This window comes from Pempheris klunzingeri, chromosome 2 (assembly GCF_042242105.1).
Source record: "Pempheris klunzingeri isolate RE-2024b chromosome 2, fPemKlu1.hap1, whole genome shotgun sequence".
Taxonomy (NCBI): domain Eukaryota; kingdom Metazoa; phylum Chordata; class Actinopteri; order Acropomatiformes; family Pempheridae; genus Pempheris; species Pempheris klunzingeri.
The window spans coordinates 20211144-20223156 of record NC_092013.1 but is presented as its reverse complement, the minus strand read 5'-3'; positions in this window follow the sequence as shown (position 1 = coordinate 20223156).

The window sequence follows — 12013 nt, the reverse complement described above, 5'->3', positions numbered from 1 at the left end:
CCTCACTCTTAAATCACCAAGCTCCTTCAGCTCTCACATTTCCCCTCCAAGATGTGATGGTGCAGCTAAAACAGAACTTGCAATAGCTGATAAATGTACAGTGTCGTCTTCTGTTAAACTGCAGTTCACATGCTCGATAAAACAAAACATGTGACGTGCATAAACAAAATGACACAACAAAGCACCAGTGTATGACATTTGCCAAATCTACAAATACTTACTTTTCAGTTTTGGATCAGGCATACCACAAAACTGTAGAAAGGCCACACATAAAAAAGTGCTGTCAACTTGTCCAGGATGGTCGATTCAATGAAGTCGAAGGGTCGTAGTAAATTCCGCCAGCCGATCCAGTCCCCCTGTGCCTGATGTCAGACTGTTTACCTGCACCAGGTACAGGCATTTTTGTCTCCCGTGTCCACCAATGGCGATGCAGCAGCCGGGTTAAACCTCGCCCCTTCTCTGCCTTGAAGTCGGTCCACACCCTAATCTGGCCTTTTTACTTAGGAACTGTGTGTTATGCTAAACCCTCTCCTCCCCCGCAGAAAAAACTTTTCAAACCACACAAACATCAGTGCCTGAGTCACCACAATCGCTGTGTGCAACGTGCGGAGATTTGTGCAGGTTACATCAGCGCAGTTCTAACTGATCTAAATGATTTGATGCTGATACACGAAGGCATTTCGAAAGCATCATCAACCCGTGCGATTAATTGAATGCAGCAACCTTAAAAGTTATTCTAGTTATTAATCCCATATAAATCTCTAATCGCTGATGTTTTTCCAGTAAAGAAGAGTTCTGGCTGACTATAGCAACTGGAAACTTTGGGGCTTATTACTGTGGTGAAAATCTATTGGTAATAAATACATCCTGCGGTACTTTCAAACCCCAATTTTATGGAAATGACAGACATAATAAGCCCTTTTCATGTTTGCTGATACCGTCTTTGCTTTTCCTTCAAAGGGATGTTTCTTTAGGCGTGTTGTTTAGAGGATTTATTCCCTGTTTGAGTGAAGCTACTGATGGAGAATGCCATAGAAAAACTGTATTTTTAAGTAAATCAGCCCAGTTAGTATTAAGGGCAGGAGTGATTGAAAATAAATCACATTGTAGAAGTGGTTTCAATTCAGTGCAGTGCCCATTTGGTGATCCTTAAATTAGGCAAAGTGTGCTCTAAACTCTACCTCAGAAGACCTTCCAGGAGGTGACACGAGTTTAAAGGTATTTTATTTTATTTCTTGCACTCTTAAGTTACAGAGTTGTGTGTGTATGTGTGTGTGTGTGACCCATTTCCCTGCATCCACCCAGTTTAAACTAATTCCCTCAGAACGGGAATAAACACGGTCGTGTCTCAGCTTGCCTGGAATGCTGCTCTGCACGTCAGGAAGGATTTCTGTGCTCAAGATGGTGAGAAGAAGTCTTACAGAGTTGAGGAGAAAGTTTGGCCTGTTCTGTCTGGATGAACACAGTCATACCTCTCGATTTATCCTGGTTAAGGCCGACTTTTTAGAACAGGCTGAGATGCTGGTTTAATATCAACGTTTATTTGCAGGTTCTGTGGTTCAGTGCGCAACGTTATCGTTCTGACATCCTGATTTTACTGGACAGGGAACAGTTTGTTCGTATTTTGGGAAAAAGTTGTTTTAGAGAGTTGGATTTGTAGATGGATAACACTCTCATACTCTAAGTACTATGTAGCTAGAACCAGATGGGGAAACAGCTAGCCCCTGTTCTGTCCAAATGTTAATTCTAAACATAAATTTAAAGTTGTCTCATTTGCGTGATCTGTACAAAAACAACATAGTGTTAAAATTGTATGTTGTGGTTTAATGGGTAGTTATAGATTGATAGAACAGATTAGCTGTTTCCATCTGTTTCCAGTGTCTGTGCTAAGCTAAGCTAACTGGCAGTACCTCCATATTTACTGTATGACCATAAAAGCAGATGTGAATATAATATTTATGAATAAGGATTTTTCCCAAAATGTTGATCTGTTCCTTTAAATATAATCTACACTTAGTAGTTTAGACAAAGGTTACGAGACAAAGCTCTATTAATTCAATACCAAACCAAAATCCACTCAAAAACATGAACCGCAGGTGGAGAAAAGAGTTTCGACAAACAAACATGTCGGTCCAATTGAGCATGAGCAGCGTCTGCTTATGCAGGTAGGCTGTATAGCAGATAACAACCTTTTCTGGCGTAGCAGCGAGGACATGGACCACACTCAAGTTAGAGGGTGAGGGTGGAGGTGGGGGTTAAGGCTCTGAGGCCCCCGGGGCAGCAGCTTGCTGCAACTCCACCACTCTCAGGTAAGATATGCACTGCTGTGCCGAGACTTGAAAGACATTCAAGATGCACTGCTCCCTATTCAGCAGTGTATCCTGCCATATGGAGAAGAAAAAAGAGAAGAAGGAGGGGAACAGAAAAGGTTCGGTTGCTGAGTTGGATAAACAGGCATAGAAATGTTGCCATATGAACTTCTGAGAAACGAATAAATATCAATAATGTTTTACCGGGAAGTTGGGAATAACAGCTTGAATTGGCTGAAGAGAAAGCAGAAACCTGCCCTGATGTGAACCAAGTTTCAGTGTGTGCTACGTCAGTATTCTCTCACTGTGTGGCTTATAATTCATTATTCAGTGGCGAATTAGTTTTTGTTTTATCTTTATACATGTAGTCTCACTGGGATCCCTTTTAAAGAAAAAGATACATTTCAAGAAAGAAATGAATGTATATACGGGAGGAATGGGCTTCATTGACATGTCAGTTTGCAGAGATTTATCCTTTGATGAGCCAATCCAGTGTCCCTCAGGGACACTGATTCATGCCGAATGCTGTGTGAATGCACTCAGATTTTAATCTCTTTAAATGATTGCAGTTAGAAGGCAGCTAACACGATGGGGGCTCCGACTTGGGGCTTGAAAGTTGAATTAAACTCCAGGAATTATAGTGGTGCTATATCTGCAACTGCCTGCTCTGTACATTATTTCTATATTTTGAATAAAATGCCTGAAAACTGATTGTAATGCAAAATTAGCAGTGCTGCTTCACTCAAAAACTCCAGTCTGACATCAAGCAGGGTCTCTACTACACACAGACTTCACACCAAAACAGCCCAGATATACGATATTTACATCTTGGTCATGAATAAATGCCCAATAGTGATTTGAATTATACTGTATGTATATATGAGATTCATGCCATTCAGGCTATTAGCTCTGAGATGAATATGGTATGTGTTATTAGTGCTGCAGATGCAGAGAGTAGACTAAACATTTCACCTGTGAAATAACTGAAATAGTCATAGTGTAAATGAATGACAATTTCTTGTTTTATAAGGGGTTAATGTAACAGACTATTTCTTGGCTCTGTGCAGTTACTTGACGTGTCAAAATAGTCCCCTCATAAAACCACAGCGTGTCTTGTGATACACTTTGATTGTACACTTTTGTCTTTTATATGGACTATAAATTCCTGTTAATTGGTAAACTTCGGAGGTGCTGGTAGGCAGACTTTACTGTCTGCCAGCCTAGCTGTCTCCAGTCTTTATGCTAAGCTAGGTTAAGCTAACTGGCTGCTGGCTGTGGCTTCATTTTTACCATCCAGACTTGAGAGTGGCATTGATCCTCTCATCTAGCTCTTGGCGAGAAAGCCAGTGAGCGAATTTCTCAAAATGTTAAACCATTCGATTATTGGCAAATATCTGAAGAGTTGTTTCCAAAATGCTGTATATTCATGAGTATTTTCATAACTCACTCATGTTAAATTGGTTGTAAATCAAGCAGCAGACCCAACAACGACCTTTAATCACAAAGTAACATGACCTTCCTCGTGTCAAACCTACACTGTATAGCTGTAACTAGGATCCTGCCCTTTATCTTTCCCGTCTGCCCCCCTTATTGCCACAAAGGTGGAATTTTCCACGAGCTACTTCTCTCAGTTCGCTGTGGAATGCAGACAAGATCGAGCAAGCCTGCAGAGGACGGCACCTCGGCAGTAACAGTGTGTGTTGAGCTGGTGCACATCATGTCCAGCTCCTTAATTCTCCCCTCAGGAGGTTTGTTAAGCTATTACTACTAAAGTGTAGCTCTGCCCTGGTGTGTTGGTAGCTGCCACTGTTGCTGTTGACTGTCATGAGGATCCTGCAGTGGGCCATTTTAAGAGCAGAAATCTCAGCCCTCTGCACTGTCTGATTCTCTCCAGTAACCAGTTCACGCAGTCTGAATGTCATTCCCATTTATTTTAGTTTGATGCATTAAGTAATTTCAGCGCGTCACTCAACATGTCCACCTAAGTAACTCTCTGAGCCCTAAAAGCAGCAGGATGTCTTGACACAACTCTAAATTCAAAGCTGTTGGAGACATTTTACGGCTGTTCTATTAAACAGTCGTAGATTGCTATCTGTGCCTCAGAGCAACAGACCTTGTAAAGTTATACAACGAGGGCATGTGCTGACATAACAACCACACATATTTCAACTCGCTACTACCAGCCTTCACACAGGTGAAGGAAGTGGAGAATAACGTGAGGAGAAAATGACGAGAAAATTGCGCCTCTTTGGATTTCTAATGCACTTGCCATATACTGTATATACATGTACAGAGCACTTTAATGTACATACAGTACTATATTATTAATGTGGAGTATATAAATGACAAATTACCAGGAATGGGGAGTTGCTGGCATGTGATGATAAGGAGCGTTACCAACATATTATGAAAAATTGAGTCTCCGTGTGCTTTTTCAGAATAAGTGATGTCACTCCACCCACAAGAAGCTGAATAATAGATCTGATGGATCCTCTGTGTTTCGTACGGTTGCTGTCAGAGTAATTATAGAAGACATGAGTGGAGCACTCACACAGCCAGATCAGAGTCTATACAAGTCAAGTGCGTAGCAGTATCACACTGACTTGGAGGCTTAGACGATCTTGCTTTCCACAGTCTGCTGAGGTGGACCACCTCACTAACGAAACAGACACTCACTGGTTTTGTTGTAGCTGCCCCATTGTGCCCCTAAATCCACAAATGTTCAACCAGCTCACTTTTGTGTTGACTGTAAAAAAAACATTATTTGTGAGCTGGGAGGACAGCTTGAGTCACTTTTGGGCTACTACAACAAACTCAGGCAGTTTTTAACTTGAGCTACTTGGAAATGGGGCAGGAGAGAGTGCCACCTGTTGATTCTTCAGGTTACTACAATAAAGGGGCAACCTGAATAATGCCACTGCAGTTATTAACATGAGGGTATATTTCTAAAAAGGTCTGACCAATACTGCTGAAATCAATATCAGAGTACAACTGTTTACTTACTTAAATTATAAAGTGTTGTTCCTCAGATTTTCATCATGTATAATTCATATAGACAAACAGTACTAATGTCATATTTGTATACTAGCCTGGAATAAAACCATTACTGACCTTATTCACCTCTATTTGGATAAATACCAGAGAGGTGCTGCTGCTGTTGATGATGCTGCTGTGATTTGTATTAAATTACTGCTTAGCTCTAGTCCTAGTCTTAAACCTTACGTGCATGGCTGGATTATCTTGTTTCAGTGAAAAAAATGGCTGTTGGACCCTGTCGTCTCCGTCAAGTGCAGTTCATACATCACACTGTAGATGCATCACACCTGGCCCCAGGTGGTCTGTATGTCAGCGTGGAAATTGGATGAAACACATTTTAATACGGAAATATTCACAATGTGGGCAGAATATTAACTAAAATGAGTGAGATTTTAGAACTACATTTTGTCAGGAGCCACAAGATTATGTAATAATGTAGGAAAAAAGCTCTTTTTGCACTTTAGTGATGCAAATTACCAACAAATTTTGCAAGTAATAAGATGACCAAAAAGCATTGGACACAGCAAACATGGGAGCTTTGGCTAATCCAACCATGCTCAAGTGTTGAGTTTGGGTTGATTTGGGAAATTAATGTTTGTACTTAATGACAACCAGCAGCATGAAGCAGCTCTGAATTTATTTTACATATTCATGTTTTGCATTTGTGTCATTTTAAAGAAAATAACTGATGGACTGCTTACGGAACGTTTCTCCTCCTTAATATGTATCTTCAAAGTAATTGTAAGAATTCTTCTACATTAAGTTGTTGAGCTATCAATAGTCCATATTTCTGACAGGTAATTTCAGACTAATTCTCGTCACGACTGGACTTACCGGTAGACTTAATTGGCCACCGAACAAATGCTAAAACACTTGTCACCGTCACACTTCAGTAACAACTGAGCTACAGTACTGCTGGGGATAAAATCACGTGTAGAGATGTTTCCCATTTAAAGAGTCAAAGACTTTCGTGCACAAATAGAAGAATATCAACATAAATAAGAGGACAGCCATGATCATAAAGATATTTTTGCTCAGGAGAGAGGGGAGGCCACCAGTATAGTTCTCTGTAGTGTCACACTGAATTATATATCAACTAGCATTAGGGAACTATTCTGATGATAATTTCTGAATTCATGTCCCGGTAGAGAGTTGATGGAGACGCTGGTCAGCAGTAGCCTTCATTCTCAATTTCTACCAGCCAAATACAATGTTACTAGACAAACAGCCCGCTGTTTGTCTGTCACTGCAGGTTAGTGAGATCTGTGAGGATGGTGTTTGTGTCAGGAAAACACCACAGAGACGTTCTCATTTTTCTCTGCATCATGGCGCTATGAAAAAGTGAATTAAGCATGATACTCTCAAGAAGAGATCCCATTATCCATCCACTGTGATACATCTGAGGCAAAGAAGAGAGGGAAAGAAGGGGTTTCTGATGCAGCAAAATGAAACGTGAAGCCGGTGATTTCTGTGTCTGATGAAGTCTGTGAGGCTGTACTGTGGAGAAACCGTGCTTTGGGCGAAATGCCGACATGCTGATGTTTGCAGGTATAGCTTGACGCAGGACATTCGACAAATAAAAATTTTGACCTGACGATGGTGCTAGATGATTCACCAATGGATCTCCAAATTTATTCCAACTGAACCTGAATTTCTGTCATGAATTTCTTGGCAATCCGTCCAATAGACCTATTTATTGAGATATTTCTGTCTGTACCAAAGTGAATTCAAACTCAAAACTAAAGTCAAATTTTTTATGTCCTTGAAAAACACTAGAATTAATCAAAGTTGCCTTGCTTTAGAGAAAAATGCTGATTTTTTTTGTGCGGCTTTATTGGCATGAAAGCTTTATAAATCTAAAACAAACAAATAAATAAATAATAAATAAACAAACAGATCCAGTAAATTGGATTTAATATGGAAATTAATATGACATAATTCTGTGTTTCTAAATGGTCTTACCTTAACATGAAGTCCAGGCAGAGTAACCTACAACCTTATGACAAAAAAATTGTAGCTGTTCCTTTAATACTGCACAACCACACCAACCACCAAGGTTATTTTTTTTGGTCCAATCTTTACTCATGTTTTACTTGACACATTTCATTGCAGTGCATCCATTCACACTCGCTTTATTGATTATTTACTGCAGTGTTGATACCTGAGAGTTGAGACATGTGTCAGAAGAGAAGAGAAGAGAAGAGAAGAGAAGAGAAGAAAAGCTATCCATCTCATTTAAATCAATAAACCTTGAGATAACTGGTTGCAGGTTTGTCCTCACAGATCATTACACAGCGGTGAACTTTGTCTCTAACTTTAATGTTTCTAGCAGCTGTGCAACAGCAGTATGATCAAAATACGAGCCCTCTTCTACTGTACAAGCCCTCCACCGCCAACCTCTCCTCAGCCTTCAAAACACACACACAAACAAAAACACACACATCTGGCCCATCATGTGGATGCCATGAGACCCTTTCACCTCTAGCTCTAAGCCTTACCTCTACCCCCCTATGGTCTGTCAAGATACACTCATTAACCGTAGAGGGCACTGGACACATCACCTCATCACCTCCCCACAGGACCGAGGCCCTCCACCTGACCTTGGAAAACGTCCAAGCCAGCAGCACATCGGGCCTCAGGAGGGGAGAGAGGTTCGGGTTACGGGATGAAGGTCAGGATATTGCAGCCTCCCTGCATGCTAAAGAGCTCTGCTGCTTTTGAGACAGGTGGAGTTTTCTCTCTTTCTATCTTCGACAGAAAAAGGAGACCTCTGAGGATACATCCCTCCTCATCCGCTCTGACAAACGTTTTGTATTCAAATCTCCAGGCTTTCGGTCGAGGTTTATAATTGATGGCCAATTTATGAGATATCATCTGAAATGTAATGTGACATTGAGTGCTGTTGTGCTTCCCTTGAGATGCGTCTACATTTAGATCATAGAGCAACACTGCCATTCACTGACTCTTTCAGCTGGAAATACGATCCCACAGAGTAGGCGGAGGCAGAAAAGTCCATTAATAAGGAAGATGGAGTCTAACGTAGAATCGACCAGAGGGCCTCTTAAAGATCACTAGCCAGACATTGCTCAAGCAATCTCAAAACAGAACAAAGAATGCTTTGAGGGGGACAAATGCTTTGCTCCTGCTTCTACATCAGAAATCAGGTGTCTGAGACTCATATGTTCTTAGTTTAAAACAAAACATCAACCATGATATATGAATCTTTGGCTGATGATATCATTTCTGTTGTGAAACAGAGTTTCAATGTGATAATGCACCAGCAAATATACCTGGGCATCAGTGTGCTACTTGTAGTCACTCTCTCCAAGAGACGCATTAATATACAGTATTTCAACATTAATGTGTGTGAAAGGTGTTGATTGTTACGTCATTACAAACCCACAGAGAATTACCAGCTGACTGCAGTTCCTCTCATCTCTGCAGAGCGTTTGGATCTTTCAGGCTCATTGTTTTGGTTTTATAGTCTCCGACTTCAGTGTTTTAGTTCAGTCCCACTGCTCTCATCCATCTCGCTTCCAGCTGCAGTAGCAGATCATAAATCGACATGACCCAGGCCAGCCCCAAACGGCCTACAGACAAAGTTGCAACTATAGCTGGTGGACTTCTTGGAGCATCTAGCAGCTAATGAGTCAGATATTTCCCTCAGGAGTTGGTGGAGACCAAAAACAGAGCTAAAAGAGAGTGAATATTGCATTTACACTGATCAGGTGGGCAGAAACATGACTCCAAATTAAGGATAATTCATGGCCAAAAACCTCATCTCAGATTTCACTAGTTAATCACCGTAGTTCAATTCAGCTGCACAAGTCACACCATCAAGGAAAAACTCGTTTTCACCAGGTTGCTGTAATACATTTTTCACTGAAATGCAGTCATGCTGAGCGCAGGAAAGCACAGCTACTGATTCAAACATATGGGTTTCTTAGTCTTAGTCTTATGCCAAAATGTTGTTCATGTGTTCGTCCTTATTTTTAACCTTGAACTTTTTTTTTCTTAAAATAATGTTTGGTTTGAAAAGAGAGAAAGCAGCAGGAAAATAACCTGCAAAACTGAGAGAATTTTGTTATTTTTCTCCCTGGAGTAAGATCAAGGGAAAATCAAGATAAAGACACACTAGGAGAAACACATTTTTATTGGATGCAGGCAGTGGTGTATTCTCACTGATATTTTGCACAGATTTTAGGAGATTTCAGGGAACTTGTCAGGCATCAGGATTAAATTCATATTGATAACGTCGTGTGAAGGAATCTAAATATGCGTGTGCTTTCACAATAATCAAACCACACTCTGATTTCATAATACGGCAAAAGATTTCACACACTGACCACAAAAAGGTCAAAATCTGCTGGGAAAGCACAATGGATTGCAGAGCAGCACAAAAGTGGCAGCTGCCAAATTTGAATGTATATTCTCTCGTTTGTCTGCAATATGTCACATTTGCAATACATTACATTGTTCAGCGTCAGCCCTCCCTGAGAAAAACATGCTGCTCTGTGCTACAGTGCATTATGAAAGGTTGCAAATGGGCTAATTTGCAGCTTTGACAGCACCAGCCCCAGAAAAGGCGGGTAGTAATAGGTTTTGAGGTGCCGCTTCAGCGACTGCTGTGATGGGAACGCTGCGGCTGAAAGTAGGCATAGGTCAGGCTTCTCTGGAAACTCTGACAAATTAAAAACAGAAAACCTTTGACATTTATCATGCTAGGAGTCTGCAAAGGTCATTGCCTGTACTTGCAGCTTTCATTTTCCTTCCCCGTCCCCTCTGGACATGTTTTGCTGTGATTGCTTATAGCCTGCTGGAGCTGCAGCAGGGGGAATCAGGAGCTGTAATTTCAGAGAAATACTCACACGATGACAACATTCCTCATACAAGGAGCAGATATATGGAGTAAACAGAAATGTAAACTTATGGAGCCCCTCGGCTGCTGCTCCACCATATCCTCTTATTTATGTACCACTCCAGGTAGGCTATAGGCCAGTTGTTAATGGGCCTATCATGATGATTAGTTATCACATCAGTTTCATCAGAACGCTGTTTAGAAGTGAACTGCTGTTGTGTAAAGAACAACCATGGGTATGTACTGTGATAACGCACTAAAATTCATTTCTGATTTCCTCTCTATGCATCATTCCACACCATAAACACTGAAAACTTGTAATCCCGCTGGACCATGACTGTCTCATTTAAATGTTAATATAATTCCCATCATTCATAATTTAATGTGCTCCCTGGCATTTTCCGTTCATCTCATCAATGCTATCTTACGTGACAAGCCAATTTACTGCTGGAGTTTACTAAATTGCTTCAGCATTGTAATGCTAACACCATAATAAATCCTTGACATAGTGTTTCTCCTCAGGTCATAAAAAAAATAATAGAAATTTATACACGATCACCATTAAATCCGTTTTCACTGCTTTCTGTGGCGTTACGCGCACTAAGAGATTCTTGCCTTTAAGTCAGATTCGAAGCCGGAGGAACATTACATGTGAGGAACGTGACAGAGCTTGCCCTTTTTGCCCTCTTGTTGTGAGAGGTGGCATTAGTGGCGGTGAAAGCAGTGTGAGGGATGACACAAGCAGTGCTAGGAAGACGAATCAGACAGATTATAGCTCTGAGGAGAGAGGGGAGAGAGAGCAGGGCCATGCTTAATGCTGGTAGGTGTCATTTTGTGTGACCTTTGTGGGAATTACCACTGTGCCTGACCCAGAGCATGCCTGCTTGTCACTGAGACAGTCTGGGGCTTCTGCTGCTGTTTCCCCTTCATCCTTCCTCCGGCAGACATCATGGCCCAGCTCATCCTCCTGTTGCCCGGCTACGTCCCGACCGGCCCGATCGTGGCAAATAACTCTAATAATACCCAAATTCTCATTACCTTCCTCACACAACTTGAACTGAAATTTGAATTCCACAGGCTCCCTCTGTGTCTGCGAGGTAGCTTAACCTTTGATAATATGTCAGCACGTCTTAGCAGGGAAAACCCAGGATTAGTCGACTCGTGGAAGCTATTGTGTGAGAAAAGCGGCATCAGAAGTTGATCATCGTTTAGGTGGGGGAATATGAATGTGGATTCACCCAAGATACAGGCAGCCGAAGCTTAAAATCCTGCGATTAAGACATGTAATCCTATGTTAATTGCAGCTTGTTTAAATGGTGATTACTCACTGGAGCATACGTGCTATTTGACGCTATTTGATCTGATTCTGATTCTGTTTTCAAACCAGGCATATCTGCCTGGTGATATTCTATATTTTTCTTTTAGTCAACAAATCCCATGAAATGAGTAAAACCATAAATGTGTCTTTCCCTTAAGATTTTCCAACTTGGCAATCATGTTTGATGCATTCAGCCCTGGGCCCTGATGATGCACTTAAAAAACACCTCAAATCTATATTAATTTAAAAAACCTTTCATAATTTTCTAAAACAGTAGGGCGCTGTAGGTTTTTGCAATGTTACTCAAACTGGTGTTTGCGGTAAAATTTTCATCTGCAAATTATTTCTAATTTAGTGTTGTGATGAATATTTATGGCAGTGCATGTTGGATATTCTTCAGATAAACTATAGTGCACACGTTTATTGAAATTAAGCCAAATATCAATCAGTGTGGCTCAGTGATGTGCTTTTTAATAGTGTCTGGAAAAAAAT